Genomic DNA, 21,223 nt, shown 5'->3' with positions numbered 1-21,223 from the left:
TTTTAAAAATAAAATAAAAATAAATAAAGAGAGAAAGAAAAAGAAACAAGTATCTCAGGTCGGGTGCTGCATACCAAAATATGGAGGAAACTCACTTTAAATCCACACGTTTGTTCCTCATTTGCTTTTCTCAAGCCCATGTCTTGTCCCCAGGCCTCGACAAGAAGTAGCTGACTTCCTGTACTCTAAACCTTCATGATCAAAGCCTTCTCCCCATTACCTTGGCATTCCCCATTTCATTGAAAATAACAACGCCAGTGCTTCGATGATCCAAATGTCTACAGTTAAAAAAAAAAACTATAAAATGCTATGCTGAGTGTATGATAGCTCACTGCATATTCTAATTTTCAATGGGTATCTACTGGAAGCAGATGTTAACATGTCAAAATCATCACAGACACCTAGTACCACAAGTCCCTAATTTATAAACTAAACTTTTATCATAGGAATGTGCACACAGTACAGGCAGAACCACAGGGAGTCCCTACACTTACTCCCACCAGCTAAAGGAGGGGAGGAGAGACAGTACTTATATGTCCATGCTAGGTTTCCAAATTCATCATCATATTTGTTCTTCTAAATACCTTTTGGGTAAATAGTATTATTATCACTAATATAATTTCACTTTATGGTAAAAGAAACTTCCATTCTTACCCAGAGTCAGAGAGTTATAGATGTCGAGATAAAATTAAGGAGCCCATACTCTGCAATCACAGCCAAACAAGCTTTGTGCATACATACGAACATGTACATATATGTGTTTGTGTGTGTGTGTACATGTACAAATGGGTACATTTGCACATGTGTACATTTGCATGTCAAGGCCAGAGGCCAACATCAGGTGTATTTCTCTATCATGCTCCACCCTATTTTTTTTTATTAAATTGTGTGTATATGTGTGTTTGTGTGTGTGTATGCTCAGCATGTCAAGGAGACCCTCTGGAGATCAGAAGACAACTTGCCAGATTTGACTCTCTTCTACCACCATGTGGGTCTTGGGGATCAAACTCATGTTATCAGCCTTGGCAGCAAGTGTCTTCACTCACTGAGCCATCTTTCCAGCCCCTCCACTTTTTCATTTTGAGATAAAGTCTCTCACTGAACCTGGAACTTAGTACTGCGGCAAAGCTGGCTGCCTAATTAGCTTCAGTGATCACCTGTTTCTGTCCCACTCCAGAGCTAGGGAAACAGACACATAACCCTGCATGGGTGCCTGGCAAAGCACTGTCCTCAGACCTGTGCAGAAGGCATGTTATTGACTGAGCCATTTTGCCAGCCCACAAATCAGCTTCAAGGCTAGATAAGAAGAATGATTTTGTGAATTTCCAAATTCTAAAGGGCATTAAAATAATTCCAACCATAATTTGAGAATTTTGCATTCATTCCAAGCTACTAATATATAAAGCAGGAAGATGAATAAGTTGTTTGACATGAATCTCTTTCTGCCATATATCGTGTATGTGTGTTTGAGTGTGCACATGTGTGCACATATGTGAAATTCAGACACCTAAAAGTAAGTAGTCACAATTTATTTAAACTGTCTTTGTTGGATGGACATAAAAGCACATTTTTTACTATCTAAACTATAAATATGAAAAATTCCAGTTCAGAAAAATCACAAAAGAAAACATAGACAAGAAGAGAATAATTCATAACAGAAAACATTTGTATTTTTCAGAATATTAATGCTACTATGCAGCACAAATAGGGCATCTTCTCTGACAAAAAAAGTTTGCTATCAAGACCTTCTCATCCATCATAAAATAAATATTCCAATACTTCACACTTTGAAAATGTCCTAACTAATTGCCAAGTGCTGGGCTCCAAGTCGCTGGAATGTTTGGTAGTTAGTGTGGCCTCTATGCATATAAACATTGGTGATTTTTTAAAGTAATATTTCAGAAATGGGAGCCATGACAAAAGACATAAGTGAAAAAAAATGGTATTTTCAATATGCAATAGAAAGAAAGGAACTCAATAATGTTGTAGTCAGTATATTTTGTGAGACATTTCAATATATATGGGACCGTAGAAAGCACAAGTAAGTACGATGAGAAGGAAAGAGATCTTTACAGGGTGTCACAATAATAAATAATTTACACAGCAATTTAGCAACCTCAGCGGGCAGCACTTACAGGGCTGTGGTAGGGAACGGAGTCTGTATTTGAGGAGAGGCGTGGGATCAATACAAGGAGTAAGCTGTCAGTGTTTTCTATAGTATCAATACCTCAGACTGGCTGCTTTCACTGGTGCGCGCCTGTGGAAACAATTTCCAAAAGTATACTATTGAGTGACATGATGCATGGATTAAATGATTTACTTTAATCCCCTCACTGCATATTGAAAGAGCAATAGCCCAAAAGTAATACTACACAGCCTGAGAATGAAGTAACCTGCAATAACCAAGTGATCTAAAATGGTTACTTAAGAGAATCCTAGTGTCATTGCAAGGTGTGTCCGGAACAAACGTAAACAAGAAGTGGCCACAGTAGACATATACCATCCAAGTAACAAGAGGATCTTTCACAAAATTGAGAGAGCTGATTACATAGATTTATTGGTCACCTTCTTTGTCAGCTATCAGATAAAAAAGTGGTCTGATTTGGTAGCAGCAATAAGCAGTCCTAACTGTTCTCAGTTTGTATCTAGGTGCATGTATGTAGGTAACAAAAAAGGCTGAGTCTAAACCTCAAACACAGTCCTAGCACTACATAATGAGGCACAATAAATTTCTCATTAAATAAGTGGTAAGCAAAGAACAAGAGTCAGACCCAGAGACAAACATAAAAAACCATTCAGCCAAGGAGACAGGTAAAAAGTTACCTCTCAGGTTGGCTCAGCAGGTAAGGGCTCTTGCTGCCAAGCTTCACCTCAACGTCCTGAACCCATATAGTGGAAGACGAGAACCAACCCTAGCAAGTAGTCTGTAAGTGTGCCCACACCTCCCCGACCAAAAAATATAATATATATCATATATGATATATATATAATGTCATATCAAAGTTCACATCCAACATTGATATATGACTGAGATCTTCCAAAATAGGAAGCTGAGAATAACTGAGCTCTAATGCCTTCCAGCAGGGACAGTTCTTGGATTATAAACAGGAGTGAGTGCTCAGCATTACTGCAGGTTGATGACTTGAGTGGATTGTTACACATGTGGGAACACTTGCCTTTAAATAGCTGGTGAAGTGAGCTGCAAATCTGAGAGCCCCTTTCCTTTCCCATGGCTTTGCTTTGTTGCCTCACATGTGGAAAAGATGGAAGAGATGTCGTCCCCTCACAGCTCCCTCACTAACAACAAGCTACCTGAAGCATGGGCTCAACCAATGTAAGATTCTATAGTGGCCTTAGTATTTTTCTGGAAATTCACCCTGTGCTTTGGAAACTGTCCAGCATCCTTTGCTCCTTGACTCAGCATGTGATCAGTGTGAACAATAACATGCAGTCAGAAAGCTACGAATGTGTAACTGGAGGTGGAACCTGAACTGAAGTGACCTTGCAGACCAGTAAAAACTTTCCTAAGAAAGAACACTGGAGTGAGAACTTGGAGAAGCTGTGACGCAAAGACAGGCAGCACAGGAATAATAGGGAGAGCATTCTAGGAAGGTCTGAGCTGGGTAGAAGCTTTACGTTTAGAGATCTCAGAGACACGTATATATGTTTCCTTAGAATAATCAAAAGCTCTCTGTATCAGTACATGTGTGTCTTCATCCTCTTCTTTTCACAAAAAGAAAATACTATCAATTTTGTCAAATTTTATTTCACCAACCAGTAAAAATTTAAAATCTCCAAAGTAGTATTTCACTAGACCTCCCTAGGCTGAACATTCTGTAACTATGTCTTTCAACCTGCAATGACAATAATAAAGATGATCATAATAAGGTTTGGCTATTCATGTGAAAGTGCCCAGGAAACTGCAATGTAAAGTCATTCTTGGCTTTCTTCTAATTTAATAAATTATTTTATGTGTATGAGCATTTTGTCTGCATGGATGCATGTGTACCCCTGCATGCAATACCCATGGAGGCCAGAAGAGGGTATCAGAGCTCCTAGAAGTAGAGTTAGGGATGGTTGCTAGCTGCCATGTGGGGACTGGGAACTGAACTCTGGTCCTCTGCAAAAGCAGCTGTTGCTCTTAACCACTGAGCCATCTCTCCATCCTCACCAGGTCATTTTCATTGATGCCAATGCAGTTGCTTATTTACAGACATTAACACAGAGATGACAGGTCTAAGAAGCAATAATAGTATTTATTAAGAAACTTGCCCATTAGTGGGTATTATTATAATAAATTTTAGAGACTATCTGGTACAAAATTAATATTATGTATGTATCTCTGTTCAACTTAAAATTTACCATCTTTCATTTTTTTAATGGGAATAATCAGATGATTCATTATCTAAGCCCAACTTTAGATGAACCATAGTGAACTTCAGTGAAGAAAATCCACATAAAGTAGTTTTTAGGAGAGAGAAACCAAGGAGTCACCAGAGGGCTTTAGCCTGCATGGCCACCTGGTGAGATCCAGGGGGCAGTGTAACAAAGGCTGAGGGAAGTGGCTGCATCCAGGTGCACTTGCCCAGGGCTTGGCCCATGGAACTTAGAGTGCTGAATAGGGGGGAATGTTCTGTATTAGCAAGACAAAACCTCTGCCTGCTTTATGTTAATAGACCTGTTAAAGAAGAAGCTGTGGAGTCCAGCAGATCTGTTCCCGGCCATCCAAACCTCTTATACTCTCAAATTGTGTTGGAAAGACACATCTCTGAACAGATGTTAAGAAAATAATGTCAGTAAACTTATCTGAGCTACTTGAAATAAATGAATAAACATCTTAAGGGATCAACAATCATTTCTCGGAAATATCATCTTGTATTTAATAAAATGTAACCGTGGTAAAATATTGGCTATTTCCTCATAACTCTCGTCAGATCATAAACATTGATTTCTGGTTGTGTGATGATGCTTTCACTTGCTCGGCTCTCATGCAATTGAGTTTAGCATTGTTCTGTCCTTTGTACTGAATGTCCAGGACTGCTTATTACTCTGTTATTTAGTGATTGGCAGACTAAACGATACAAACTAGAGCTAGATGAAATGCCTACAATCACATAGAAGAAGCAGCTCAACTTCTCGCTTTGGCCTGAGCTGACAGTCCTGCTCTTTCCAGTTCCAGCTTCTACCAGATGGGGCTGGGCGGGCTGACAGAGGGGGAAAATCATCCTGTCCAGCTCAAGGAAGAGAAGGTGATTTTCCCCAAATCCGGATTTAATTTCACTGCATATATTATATGCCTTCCAGTTAAACTTGTTAAAGTTTCACATTATTAATTCCCATTAACGTTTTTATTATTTAAATAAAAACTGAAAGTTATTGCTTATATCCTAGAAATAAGAAAAATACTACCTAATAGATAATTAAGCATACATTGCATAGAAAATATTTTATTCTTAAAGTAACAGAATTTTTATCCCAAGACAAACCTTACATAATTACCCAAAAGTCTAAAAATTATAGATTTTTAATCATGAACCTTCATGATATGCTTTTTGTTTTTCAGGCAATATGATATATCCTAACCAAATAAAGTGTCACTAAGGACTATTTTTTTTTAAATGATGCAAAGAAATTTGAAAGCACTACAATGGAAAAATCTTCTAGAAATATAGAATTGATCAAAACTCAGTACAAAGTATATAGAATTAGCTGGGCTTCGTGGTTTAGATCTTTAATCCCAGAACACTTTGGAGGCAAAGGCAGGCTGATCTCTGCATGAAATCAATGGTTTAATAAGCATCATATGCAGGCCACGTTTAGGTGCAGTAATCTAAGAACTGTTCACTGGCAATTATTTCAGCTTAAGGTGAAAACAATAATTTTGCTCCACTCATGAGTAAAACGTAAAGCTATAATCAAGGAAATTGATGTAGCTTTTAATAAAGGTCATAGGTTGGTCAGAGACAAGCTTGAGAAATCTATTGGAAAAGAGAATAATATTTAACTTAGCAAATACTGAGGACCACCTTATTCCAGGCACTTTACAAGTTTCCTTCATCCCCTTCCTCACTTAATCCAAATCTTGGGAGACATATGTTTTTAAAATGAGAAAACAGAATTTAAAAGTACAGTAACTTGAGCAAGGTATATTTCCCTTGTGATCGCATCATACTTTTGAAAGTACCAATTCTTTAATATTTGGGGTGGGCTCATAGCTCCTGTGTTCCTAGACTACTTCTTGAATTGTTACTTCTTAAATTTGACTATTTCCTTAGTAAAAAGTTGCTTCTTGGGAAATCCTCTGTAGATAGACGTGGATTTCACTTTCCGAAAGGTGCTTTGTGTCTTCGATTTCTGTGGAAGTGTTAAGAATTAATATACTCAGGAGTTCCCTTGGAAGGTTTTCATCACTTTGTTCCCAGAATTGCTTGATTTTATGTATCTGAAGTCAAATGGTTTACTCTTTCAAAATAAGATAACTTTTACAAAATATTTAAAATTCTTTAAGCAAAACTGGCAAGCGCTTCTCTTGCACGTACATAAATTCTACAGAAGATGTTGTCAGGTAAAGAGGACAACTAAAGGTGACAGGACAAAGAGTTTAAAGGGCGAAATTCATTGTAAAACTCAACAATCTCCAGTTTTACTTTAAACGTAAGTAAGTCAGATTAGTGACCACCTTAGTAAACTATTCCTTTTGTATTTGTTTGTTGAGACAGGTGCTCTCTGTGTTGCCAGACTGGACATAAACTCATGAGTTCAAGTGATCCTCCACCCATCTGACTCTTAAATAGCTGAGACAATAGGCCAAGGACTAATGCACCTTGCATAAAATAAAATAAAAACATAAAATAATAAAATACAACAAACAACAACAGAAATGCTTTATGCTTAGTTTTCAAACTAAACCTGATCATGAATGCTTGGTGCTAATACTTGGCATGGACACTTGCTCCTCACGGGTATAGATTTCCTAAGGAATCTGCGGCTTCTCTCTGGCTTCCCTCCACTCATTTGTTCCTTGGCACTATGGTGGGCGAAGGGACTTACCTGGTTGGAAAATTAAACTAAGATCCATACCTCTGCTAACCTTTATCTTTGGGAGTGCATCTGCATGCAAGTTTACATAAATAATTAAAAGGGAAAAATTCCTAACATCTAATTTGTCAACAAAACAAAATACAATGTGAATAATCTAGAGTAGATGCCAAAATGAAGTTCTGAGCAACATCAGTTTTCAAAGCTAGCCTTCAGTTATTTTAGCTCACCACAATGCTAAGTGACACAGTCAGGTTTATTTTCTGGTAGTCCCAGCTTAACACTTTTAAGAAGAAACACAGGGGCTGGAGAGATGGCACAGTGGTTAAGAACACTGACTGCTCTTGCAGAAGACCCAGGTTCGAATCCCAGCATCCACATGGCAGCTAAAAACTGTCTGTAACTCCAGTCCCAGGAGATCCAACAGCCGCCTCTGTACTCCGCAGGCATTGCACTTACTTACATGCAAGCATAACACTCACACACATAAAATAAAATAATAGTAATAATAAATAAAATATAAAAAAAGAAGAAAAAACAGTCCTGATATTGACTAGCTGGTAGCAAGACACTGGAACAAACTTAGAAATTTCTCATTAGAAATTGAAAGTAAACTAGAAAATGACATACAAATTCCTAGTAGATACACAATATATTTTGCTTCCCTCTTTATAGTAAAAAAAAAGTAATATTATGGTCTACTGTAGATATTGAGACTAAAACTAGCACCTGAGCATTTTCTTGGCATTTTTTTAAAGAAAAACAATACACGAACAAATAAAAAAAGACCAACCTCATTGAAGCTGTAGGTTTTCAGCACTCATCAATATAACTGATTCATGAATCATTAGTGGGTCATAAAATAAGAAAGCTCAATAAAATAATTATAACTTCAAATGTTTATTTAGTTCTGAGACTTAAATGAGGGACCTTTGTACCAGACCATGCCTAGAGACAGTTTCCTTGCACACACAAACACACACACACACACACACACACACACACACACAAAACACATACAGATTTTTAATAATTCCATAGACTCACATATTCCTGTGATCACGTGACATCTATAATGCTTGATATCACAGGCTGTCTTTAATAAACAACAAAAGAGCATGATTTGATTTATTTTTAAAAAGTAACAACTTAAGGCATGTTTTCATGTTAAGATATAGTATTTTTAAAATGTTTACTCATGACTTAGAATGAGACATATAATTTTAATTTTGACCAAGTATGTACATAAGCATACTTGTAGGTTTTCTGTATGTATCATCTAAATCTAAATAATTTTCATGACATAATGATACTGACTTCTATCTGAAAATCATGATCCACAGAATCCAGTCCATTGTCCAACACCATGAGCAATAAACACTTTCATCCAATTTTCCATAATCTTGCTCTTTTCTAAGACTATTATAATTATGTGTCTTATTTAGTCATTTATTCACTGATTTAATTAAAAAACATTTTTCCTCTTTATTGAGAGTCTGGCATTTCTAACCTATCACAGAACCCAGAGGAGTAGAGCAAGCAAGCTGCTGTTCTGGAGCTTTCCTCAGAACTGAAACATTTCCTGTCTGCCAGAGTCTTATTAAAACTCAGGAAGTAAATAACTTACAAGGCTCAGAAACCTCCTGAAACCTAAGAGATTCATAAGGGCTCTCCCCAAAGTCGAATAAGCACTAACAATTGGGAAAGAGGACTTTGTAACAGCCACATTACCCTCAAGTTGTAAAGGAAATGCCAGGAATGCAGATTTTGTGAACGTTACCTGTGCTGGAATCTGCATGGCGGTGATGCAGTTGCCTTTGAGTCTCCCATGCTCCTCCAACTCCTCACCCATGCTCGGTAACTAACCCCAATAAACTCACTGGTTCATTAAGTTAGACTTAGGCAGAATATTGGTAAGCTTACAATTTTTTCTGAAAAGTATCCATACATTTGCCTCAAAATTCAATATCCCTTTGTGTCTAGGTGGCTGATATCCTAATTGGGGTAAACAAGCATTTGTTCACATATTATCAGGAAAAGTCACAAGCCCCCCAAATGATCACCTCGCTCCTCTCAGGGTACCCAACTTTCCCACTCATTTCATAGCTATACCATGTCCCTTTATCTTTCCTCATCCTTTTTACAGTGTGTTCCATCTACACAAATACACTGTGCTGTCTTTCTGAAATGGGGTTTTAATTGTCCTTCACTTAAAAAAGGAACCAAGAAAATAGAGATAAAAACCAACTAGCTGCTGTCTTAAATGTCTACTTACCAGCTTTATGAAGTCAGGCACCCAAGTCACTTCCCCTCTCTCAAATTCAGTTTCTTCATCTGTAAAATGAGAATTGGGCTATGTCAGTGATTTTCAAGTTCTACAAGAGAGAGTATTAAGTACTGGAAGAATTCTGAATACTTTGTGTGGGGGAGGGGGCGCAGATATGTGCATGAGTTTGCGCATGCCCATGCTCGTGCAGATGGAGGACAGGGAAGGATGTCACATGTCTTTTAGTGCTCTCCACCCTATGTTTTGAGATAGGGTCTCTCACTGAACCTGATTCTTGCCATTTCGGCTAGGCTGATTGGCCATGATCTTCTGGGACCTGCTAATCTTTACTGACCAAAGCTGAAGTCACCAGTACATACACCCATGCCTGATTTTTTTAAGTGAGTGCTGGGGATTCAAACTCAGGCCCTTAAGTTTGTATAGCAAGCTCTCTTACAAACTGAGCCATCTCCCCAGCATCCTGAATATGTTTTTAAATGATGAAATCTGAGTGCTCTTCGCTCTTGTTCCCTGCCTCTTATGGCACACAAATTCAAAATGGGAAGAAAAAAGTGAGTTGAAAGGAAAAGCAGGGTGGGAGGGATGACAAACGGAGAGCATGTAAGTTTGGAATATCCCATGTTAGGAGTGTCTATAAAATCAGCCAAGTATGCAGTCTAATTTTCAACAGCTGCAGAAGTTATATCATTTGCCTATTTTTCATAAGAAAATGCAACTCAGAAAATTTGTCTATCATCCTCAAGTGCTATGATTAAGACGCAAAGATACGCATCTGTTTTCTTTCAATAACCCCAAGCTTCCCTTGTAATAAGCTAACCATACCATTCCCCTTTTCATGATTCCAGTAGTCTACCCGACTTAAGCCTTACAACCTGGGGAACATTCTTCTTATTTTGCCAATTTGGAATTCAGAGAAATGAAAGTCATCTCCCCAATGCCAAAGGAATTCAATAAGGCAAGGGTGGAATTGAATACCTGGATTCACATTCTGTGCTCTTTCCACACCAAACTGCCTCCTCTAAAAGAAAGAGAGAGTCGGGAAATGATAGACAGATGAGAAGGCAGCATGGGGTGTAAGGGAGGTTGGGGAACTAGAATTCCACCGCTTTCTCCAGAGGGCTATTGATTCGGATGAGGTAATTTAATGGAAAGTACCTTGAAAAATCAGAAACATGCCGTACATCAGGCATAGTTTGTAACTATTCAAACAACACTAAAATTGAAGGTATATAGTTTTGTAAAATTCCACATAGTAAGTGGAGATATAAAAGAACCATACAGTGAATTAATTTGCTTAGAAACCCTATCAAAGCTGACAGCAGAGGACAATCTGCCACTGTGGAGACTTTGATAGAGCACTGGTTACATGGGCTTGCTTTCTCTTCATGATATATAGGCCCTACTGGCAGCAGAATAATTCAAATTTTCAATTTTTTTTGGATTTCATCACAAACTCAATCAAAAGTATGAAAGTCGGTATTTTAATATCCTTTCACAAATAAAAAAATAAATAAATAGTATGCCCCACTGCCTGAACCCTTCAGGCATTTTTTATTTTGATTGTCTTCCCATTATATTGAAAGATTGTCAGGATTTTATCAGGAAGATCATCCAAACAAGCTAGAACATTATTACGGTTCCAGCAGTGTAGTAAGTCACGGGATGCATGAGTGATTAAAAGCCATAGAGTTGTGACATGGACCATAAGGAGATGAGACAAGTGGTTACAGGCCTTTAAAAGGAGAAAAGGAACAAAAAGAGGAGCATGATTTAACCCTTTGTGTGCCCTTGCAGTGCAAAAGGTGTTCCATTATTTGATCACTACTTAAAGCCCTTTCGGACTAGATTCCTTATAGAAAATAAGAAACAGAGAAAAGTTCAAAACACAGTTCATATAGGATAAATAACTATTGTCTGAACACAGGGCCAGGATTCGGTTAATGATAGCTAATACATGTGATACATGCAAAATGTTACGTCCTATACACTACCTATTTTGTAATTGTTCATTGACTCTACACTTTCCTGGTTCATTGAATAATTTCTTTTTTTTAATTTTTTAATTTATTATTTTTATTTTATGTGTATGCGTGTATTGCCTGCATGTAGGTAAATGCACCCATGTCATGCAATGCCTGCGAAATACAGAAGAGGCTGTTGGATCCCCTGGAACTAGAGTTGCAGACAGTTGTTAGCTGCCATGTGGGTGCTGGGATTCGAGCCCCGGTCTTCTGGAAGAACAACCAGTGTTCTTAACCACTGAGTCATCCCTCCAGCCCCTCACTGAATAATTTCAACTTAGAAATACAACCTCACTTCATTTAGCATTAACAAAAGTGTTAATTAAATGCTTCCTATTTGGGAGCATATGATATAAGCCAAGAAAATATAACCCTTAAAGGCATGAACATTCTAGAGTGAGAGAGAAGCAATGATGGAGATTTCTACAATTAAATGTGTTTCAAAAGAATACTTACACCATTCTGTTAAAGGAAATAACCTTCTTCCTAAAGCAACAGTAACAAAATGTTAAAAGTATTCTTTTAAGTAGAGGAAAGCAGCAATTACCATATTTTTATAATAAAAATAAAGAATCCATGAAATACATTTTTACAATGACTATGTATTCATTCATGTATAATATATAGCATATTATATATAATATATACATAATTTATACTGTATATATACATCTATATTTATATAGATATATACACACACATATGGGATAGCATACTCCAAATGTAACTGAAAGCCAAAAAGGTGCTTAAACCCCCAGCCACATGAAATCAATTCTTTAAAATGTAGTTAGATAGAATGTTTTGCATGACCCTCAGGAGAACTCCACTGGCTCTATGTAAAAGACTGGAGAGGCCTAAGAAGAAAGCTTCATTCTGGAAGACCAGTAGGGTTTTACTCAATGTATAAGGCAGTTCATGACACGACAGTGAATGAGTCATCTAAATATGAAAGGGTGGGAAGTTTTTATTTTTTGAGTCAGTCTTGCTAGGTAGCACAGGCTGGCCTTAAACTCAGTCTTCTTGCCTTAGATTCCGAATGCCTGGATTACAGGGTGTACCACAATGCCCAGCTAAACAATAGCTGACCTATGGATGTCAGCATTCCACACAGGTTGAGTGTTAGATGGGGAAAGGAAAATAGGAGTTGGAGGATCCCCTGGAGAGAAAGCAATGGTATAGAGCTACATAGGGATTAGATTTTATCCAAAGATGTTTGAGTTTTGTCCTTGAGTCAGTGGGAAGCCGGAACTCAGCATTTATGTTCTAAGCATGGACACTCACAGATTTCTTTCTCAAAATAAGATGCTTCTGACTTTAGAGTTTTTTAAGACAAAGTTTTAGTTGAAAATGAAAGCTCTTAGCTGAAGGAAGTTGAGTGAGAGAATGTGAAAGGCGCATTACATTAGATCTAACAGAATTTATTCTTATTTTAGTGGCCCAGGTTGAAATCCTTGTTTGTTTGGACACTGGAGCAGAAGGACCATATGCCTACACTACAGGGTGACTAGCCCTAAAAACTTACTGAGGTCCTACTACAAAATAAAAAAAAAACAAAAAGCAAGCTAGGGATAGAGCTCAAAGGTGAAGCACTTATATACCACACAGCCCCACACAATGATTCAGTCTCCACTATGTAAAAAAATGTTTGTGTAAGAATTAGGAAAAAAAAAAAACACATCAGGGTAATACAAGGAGATTTGGAGATTTGACAATGGGACATTAAGGACACTAAACAAAGAAGCAATTAAATGGCCAGTGCTTATTGGAGATTCAGTGCCTCTGGGATATTCTATGACAACCATGAAGCACAGGTCTGATATTTAGGGGGAGACTGGGCCCTTTCCCCTCTGTTTTCCATCACTCCTAAAATAAGATAGTCAAGTGAATGGGTAAACTTTTCAATTTAAAAAGTGAAACTCCTTAAAAAAGCATTTAAGATAGTTTCTGATAATGACCAAATAAGCAAACAAAACACTGAGTACAGAAAAGATACTACAGGATATTCGTGTACTTTCCTTCTGACAGAGATTACATTATTGTCCCAATTATTCAGTTCCTCGTGGGTGGGAGACATACCCACACCCTGTGCTGTGTAATTTTACAGTGCCTTTGCTGCGGGTGGAGTGCACTTCCTCTTCCTATGAAACAGCATTGACTAAAGGAGTGAATGTGATGTAATTACTTGAATGGTTCGGCATGCCTTCTTGTGCACCTGAGATCTGTCCCTAAAGAATTTCCACTGTTTTTCCTGCTCCTTCAGTCTGCCCTCAAACTTGAAAGCCAATCAGAAGTCTGTGCTTTAATGTGAGTCTGGAAGAGCCTAGCCTGGAATAATCAAATTACAGGCCTGTGAGTGTAAAACTGAATAAACAAAAAGAACATAAAACTCTTAGTGTTAGGCAGCATTATTGCACAATACCTGACTACTGTGGCCCTTCTCAGAATAAAGAAAACAGAGTTTGGGGTTTATTTTTCTCAAGATGTGGCTGTCTATAAAGCCATAACCACCTCTTTCAAATTGCTTTCTAAATTCCAGAGAGGTATTAATAAGCAGAAAGAACTTGGAATGAATAAATTACACAAGGAAAGAGAAAAACAGTTACCTTTCAAATATTTTTAGCAGTGGGGCACGCTATAGTTCATGTTGCTCTTTAATTTATAAAATCTATACAAATTGGGAGATGCAAGTTAAAACAGGGTTTTTCAGAGGTCTATGTCTCCTCTATAGAAAGTAAAGTATTGATGAAGACAGACAGGAAGACTGGAGAGATGGCTCAGTGGTTCAAAGCACTGACTGCTCTTACAGAGGGCCCAGATTCAACTCCCAGTACCCACACTGTGGCTTAAGAACCCAACTATAACTCTAGTTCCAGAGGATCTGATGCCCTCTTCTGACCTCCATGGGCATTGCACGACAGGGGTGCACATACATGCAAGGAGGCAATGCACTCACACACATGAAATAAAAACAATGAATAAAATCTTTTTAAAAAACTAAAATAAGACAAAGAAGAGGCCACAAAAATATTTCATGATTGAGAGGGAAGAAGCCAGTGAATAGACTGAACAAAAGTGATCATAGGGAAGTATATGTACAATCAGGGAGGCCTTAGAGTATTATAGAATTAAATGTAGGAAAGCCTGCAAGAGGATGGAGTGATAGGTGGAATATTAAGATGCTGTTTCAAACTGCTTCCCTCAGGCATCCAGCCAAAGACATAGTTATCAACATAAAAAAGATGCAACTATCGTATACACATATGCACATATACACATCTACATATAGATAGGATATGAACATCATTATTACAAGAAAAGGACCTAGACTATACAGTGGCTCTTCAGATGTAATGAAAATCATCTAGAGCACTGGCTACCAATGCACATTCTATGGTTACCAAGTAGCCTGGCTCTGGTGGTATGTGCTGGGGCTCAGGAGTCTGCTGTACTTTTGTTTTTGTGTCTGTGTGTGCCGAAACTTGAACCAAGTACTTCACACATGCTAGGCAAGCACTATATTCCCAGCCCAGTTTTGATGACATGCAGAGTGGATCTAATGAAAGTGAATGAAAGTCTTCTGGGAATCATATTTCAAAAAGCACTGTCTTTTTTCAATTTTTATTAGCAGACATTAAATAGACAAAGTGCATTTCATTATGACAGTCTCATACAAGCATATAATACGATTTTGACCATATTTATACCCACATTACCCTCTCATGTCCCTGGTGCTTTTCCTCTTCCCAACTAGTCCTTCTTTTTTTTCTAAATTTTTATTGAATTTTTATGATTTTCATACAATATAGTTTTGTGATGTTTAGATCCCCTCCCCTTTCCATAACTCTCCCCACTGCCCCACACCCAACTTAATGTACGTTCTTGTACATTAGATGGCCTACATAGTCTGATTTGTGTCTAGTCTCTCTTTTACATAGAAAAGAAATGAAGAGGTTTTAGATATAGCTCAGTTGGAGGCTCTTGGTTCAATTCCCAGTACTGAAAAAAACAGGAGAAAGGAAAGAAAAAAGGAAGGGAAGGAGGGAGGGAAGTAAATGAAATTATGAGTTGATATTACAGGAGAAAGACCCAGTAAGGACTGAGTGACACAGGCCCAGGACATGGCCATACTGGTGAAATAAAGTGCAGATGATGAACAGGAAGGTAAAAATGTCCTTAGTAAAATATGTAGCATGTAATAGCCGCATCCATTTCATGAATAAGTAAAAGATGGCTGGTCATGGCTTCAGGAGAGTTGTTAGACCAAGAAAAGAAATTCTAGTAATATACCTTATTCTAAGAAATTTCTAAATGAAAACATAGGGAAGGTTGATCTCACACAGTGTGTGTGTGTGACATGAGCTCGGCTTTGTACCAGCTGCTGTGGGAAATGTGGAGATTTCAGTTTTCAAGGTCGGGCTAAGCCAGGAATGATCATATCCAGTATTTATTGATAGTGCTGTGAGATAAGTATTTACTCGACAATATAGAGCTAAACTATATAGATAATAAAAATGTGGAATAAACATATACATGAACACATTACTTATACATTTCAAATTCATAAATTTTTTTATGTATATGAGTGTATTGCCTGCATGTATGTGAGTGCACCCTGTCGTGCAGTGCCGTGGAGGTCAGAAGAGGGCTTCGGATTCCCCTGGAACTGGAGTTAAGGACAGTTCATAGCCGCCATGTGGGTGCTGGGGATTGAACCCGGGTCCTCAGCAATAACAGTCAGTGTTCTCAACCGCTGAGTCAAATCTCCAGTCCCTAAAATTCATAAACTTATCCATATAACTGTGTAGCAACATCTTGCCAGTCTGAAATGGCAGAAGAAAATATACAAATTCATTTAAGTGTGTTCATATATTTATACTCATATACAAACAAAATTATGGATAAACATAATACATAACATAGATATAAATAAGATTATAATATATAAATTCACATATGTGAAAAATAATAACCTGGAGAAACAAACACAATCTCATATACAGATACCCATGGTGGCATTCATGCTCAATGAAAATAAATATTTTGTACACACTTTCCATACTTCCCATACACCAAAAGACAAAGAAGTAGAATGAGCGAAATCAATGAAAATCAAAAAAGCAAATTTTCATAGGAAGAATGCCACTAGAGATAAAGTTCATCGGTGCAGTCTACTTTAGTAAAAAAGTTGGACAAATAAGATCAAATGTATTTGATAATTAGGGCATGTGTAATTGAGAAACAACTGTTTTGGAAAAAAAAGTTATAGAAAATACAACTACCAGTTTGTAACAGAAGGAAAGACGAGATGGTGTAGTGACAAAGTAATTACTGAATAAAAGACATGTTGATATAAGCATAAAGGATTGTGTGTGTATATATATATATACATATATATGTATATATACATATATATATATCATGAAGTAGATAGTTTGGTATTTAAAGTCTTAGGAAGATAATTGTGCACTGAATACATTGTCACTTAAAATCTCATTAAACTTACTAAATAATAAATATTTTAAGCAGAATAAAGGAAAATGCAATTAGAAAATAAACACTGGCTATTTATTGATCTTTATATACACTCATTCTGTGTATATTAATTCCCTGGGGGTATACACACACACACACACACACACATATGTGCACACACATATACATAAACACAAATATTTTTAGCATTGGAATTTTCTGTATAGAGATACACACTTGGATCACACATCACACATACATATCCCACATGTGCACACAAAAATACATTTATAAGGCCAGATATGGGCAGGATCCCAAAGTATCTCTTTAAAGTCTACAAAACCTACAAATGTCCTTAGGATGGTTTCAGATGTCATGGGCAATCCTGGAAGATCCTACTGGGCCTCTGCTGTATACTAATCTAGCCAGGGGTTAGAAGATAAAATTTATCTTCCTACACAATTTATTTTACTTTCCATGTTCTGTTCTTTCCAATTGCATCACATTAGTGAACTCTCTTCACAAGTTGATGATGCCTTTTGAACATAGGAGTTATTACTCAGGGATAATGTTAGTTCTAGAACCCTTTGAGTTGGTTATCAGTTAGTTATATGGAAGATTACAGTATCTCACAGTACCAACCTGTAACCTGAGGGACTAGGAAAAGTTAACAGGCCAATAAACACATTACACTAACTCAAAGAAACTAAAAATCTCTTTCAAGAATGAAATACAGAGCTCACTAAGATGAAAGCCTCCCAACACAACTGTAGAGGCAGCCAACCCTGCATGAAGCAAGAATAATGCTTAAAGGGAAAGTACAGGATAATGGTAGGAGATAATGACTCAATGTCAGACTCCAGAAAAAGAAAAAGAAAAGAAAAAAAAAAAAAAAAAAAAAAAAAAAAAAAAACAGATGGACATAAGGTATAGGTGAATTTAGTACAGGACACAAAAAAGAGAGTCTGAGATTTCAAGATATAAGCAAAACTGTGTGAACGCAAGGCCAAATAACCCAAATGAAATAATTTTAAGATTATTTTTAAAAAGTAAATATAATTTCAAGGAACTGAAAGTTTGGAATGATTTAAAGCAATTGAGCTGGAGAGAGAAAAGGGGAAAAAAACAGCCCACTTGAATGTACCTGAAGACCCTTTCCCTGAGTGTGCTCTAGGTTTCTCAAGGGAACAGTCTCAAAAGGAAGAGCGCACTCTGAGACTCAGCACTTGACAATACTTTTGGTGTGCCAACAGTAGCTACACACTTCCGCTTTGGGCTGAGTCCCCTAGAAAACTAGAAGTTGGTGGTGATGATAGGAAAATTGTGAATTTAAACAAGTTTTAGTCAACCAAAAGCAAGCCATAGAAAAAAGGAAAAGTTCAGGAAGGAGGCATGCCACTGGCTGTGTGGTCATAACCCTGTGTATAAAGGTGTATGTGTATGAACACTTCCTCACAAGTGGGTGATATTGTTTTAGGAGTCTGTGGAGCCTTTGGGAGGTAAGACATAGCTTGAGGAAGTGGATTTCTGAGGGGTAGACCTTGAAGTTTATAGCCTGACCCTACTTCCAGTACCCTCTCTGCTTCCTGGTCCACTAAGATTTGAACAAACCCCATATTCTCACTGTCATGAAGCCACCCACCACCATGCCTTTTCTTCCATGATGAGTCCTTGGGCCAAAATAATTCCTTCTTCTCCTGAACTGCTTCTTGTCAAGAATCTGGTCACAGTGACAGAAGAAGTAACTAATAGACTTAGAAAGTTATAAGAGAGTGTGGGCTCCACTGATGACAAGAAATGAAATTTTAACTATCTAAAGTTGTGAAAATCGTAAAGGAGGTTCTTGCCAACATCAAGAATGTAAGTGGCATATACTGGAAAGAGGGGCAGAGAAAGGTGGAAAGGCACTTCAGACAAAGCCCCAGCTTCGGTTTTAGGAGTCAATGATGTTTCACAGTGGTCAGGCATTGACCAGGAACTACAAAGTAACATTCCAAAGAAAAAGAGTATGAAAACAACAGTTGTGAGTTGCCTCTGAGAATGGGACTAGAGAGAGGGAAGGGTGAGGCCAAAATGCTACTGTACGCTGTATGTATCTGTATAACAAGAGTGCTATATTTCTTGAATTTTTGATTTTATTGAATTTTTGTATATTTCATAAAGAACATCTTAATCATCTTTATACCCCCATCCCCATTGGCACCCTCCCATAACCCCCACAAGCTGGAATTCATGCATTCTGTCATTTGTGCTAGGGCCTATCATGTCAAGTTAGTGTTCCCAGACATCCCTCAGTGTAAGTTCATCCACTGAGGTCTAGTCAGCCTATCTAGAATCACTCCCTTGAAAAATCAGTTCTTCCTAACCCAACAGCTATCAGCTGTCCAATAATTCTTCTACTAGGATTGGGGCCTCCTATCCATTTCCAGAGTTCTGTGCTGGGTTTTTGTCTGATTGAGTTTGCATGGGTCTCATGTATGCTGACACCATTGTTGTAGGTTTTTATGAGAAGGGTCCCAGGATCCTGTAGGTCCATTTCCGTATGGTTGTGTACCTCCTCCCCGGCTCTTAGAATCTTTCTGCTCCCCTCTTCCACAATGGTTCCTGAGCCTGGGTGGGTGATTTTGATATAGGAGTCCTGCCCAAGGACCCACACTCTGTAGATTCTCATTCTCTGCATTTTGGCCATTCATGATCTTTTATATTTATGGCCCTCTGTTGCATGAGGGAACTTCATTGATGAGAGTTGAAAGATGTATTAGTGTTCTCGTTATTCCTTGTTTTATGTTTCATGAACCTTAGGTATAGAGGGTGCATAGCAGATGTGTCATTTAGGCTTGGACAATTCACAGACAAGCTCTGTGTATGACCAGTTGTGGAACTCTGTGATAATCTCTGTTTCTTAAAAAAGAAGCTTCTTTCATGGGTGGTAACTGGGATACTTGTTACTTATCTGTGTATTTAAGAACCTATATCCCTTATCAAGAGAGAAATGGGGAAGACTGCTATATTTCTTAATGACCATTAAAAGGCTGACACAAGGTTTGTTTTTTAAACAATGACAATACTTAAACCTAAGTAAAAAATAAAGGACCTAAAATGCTTTCATCAGACTAAAGAGTTAATTAAAATACCTACATTTAAGAAGTTGTATAACCAGGGTTTAGTGGTGCACACCTGCAATCTTAGCACTCCAAAGGCTGTGGGAAAACTGAGGAGTGAGAGACTAGCTTGGGCTACAATCCAAGATCTTGTTTTTTTTTAAAAAAACAATTGAATAAGGAAGAAAAATGAAGAAAGAAGGCACTGAATATCAGAATAGCAAGAACGTAAATAAAATAATTTGTTAAATAAAAATAAGGCCTGCAAAATAGTTCCCACATTTGGAAAACAAAGATTTGCAGACATTACCCACTGTAGCCATTTTACCAGACATTACCCACTGAGGACACTATATGCTCCATTATCAGTCTTCTCTTTTATTTTCTAAAAATAAATGAAAAGAAACAAGTTGAATACCTCTCAGCTAAGTGTTCAAATATGTTCCCACTTGTGGTGAGATCTAATATTTGATACTAAAATATTCAAATCTAAAGAGACCATGATGAGAAATTTATGTTACAGAGTGGTAAATGGTGGGGCAAGAACTTTTCTCAGTTTGAAGCTGCTTCTATTATTTTATGTGGCTAATATCATCTTAGTAATCTTTCAGTCCACAGAATTATCAGGTGCCAGCATCACAATATACACATAGCTACACTCACTATGGTGAGCTGGGTCTTAAGCTTTGGTGTGGGCAGAACAGTGGCCTTGCATAGATAGCCTAGAGCTTGAAACTGTGTAAGTCAAAAATGACTCTCCAGCTATGATTAAGGATTTTTGTTTTATCTGGGCATGTTCCAGGTAATGATACGGATCCTTCAAAGGTGGAAGAGAGGCAGAAGAATCAGAAAGGGAGATGACAGGCTGGAAGACAGAAAGAGGCAAGTTTATGAGCTAGAAAGGCAAAAAGGGTCTCCAGGGAAAGGCAGTCCTGGTGACACCTTGATTTTAGTTCAAGGAGACCCCTTCTGTACTCCTGCTTTCTATGAAACAATGGTTCTCTGTGATTTCAGGGCAACTCAGTTGTGTGGCAGTTTGTCACAGCACAAACAGCAAACCTGTACAAAATCTCCTTCAGAATCTGTATGACCCAAGCCTTTCTTTCACTGTGTGATTTTGGACAAGATTCCTAACTTCCATGAGATCCTATTTCTTTATCTACAAAGTTGAAATCATAAAATCATCTATTGACAAAAGTGTGGTGATCATTAACCTACAGTCAGAACTCATTAAAAGGTAGACATTATTATCATGAAGTACTATAATAAAAAAATAAAAATGGAATAAATTTTGCAAGAATAAA

The 21,223-nt window shown here is 37.6% G+C and overlaps 1 protein-coding gene across 1 annotated transcript in view; it reads right to left on the bottom strand.

Annotated features, from left to right (window-relative positions):
• Hnf4g (hepatocyte nuclear factor 4 gamma) overlaps positions 1–21,223 on the bottom strand; it is a 142,976-nt gene that overhangs the window by 72,408 nt on the left and 49,345 nt on the right. The window contains exons 2-3 of the mRNA XM_029553990.1: positions 9,314–9,372; positions 2,136–2,257 (exon numbers count right to left, since the gene is read on the bottom strand). The gene's annotated coding sequence lies outside the window, so the exon portion shown is untranslated. The remainder of the gene's footprint in view (positions 1–2,135; positions 2,258–9,313; positions 9,373–21,223) is intronic.

This window comes from Nannospalax galili, unplaced genomic scaffold, assembly GCF_000622305.1.
Source record: "Nannospalax galili isolate Female #2095 unplaced genomic scaffold, S.galili_v1.0 scaffold102, whole genome shotgun sequence".
NCBI classification, from domain to species: domain Eukaryota; kingdom Metazoa; phylum Chordata; class Mammalia; order Rodentia; family Spalacidae; genus Nannospalax; species Nannospalax galili.
This window is presented reverse-complemented; position numbering and strand designations above follow the sequence as displayed.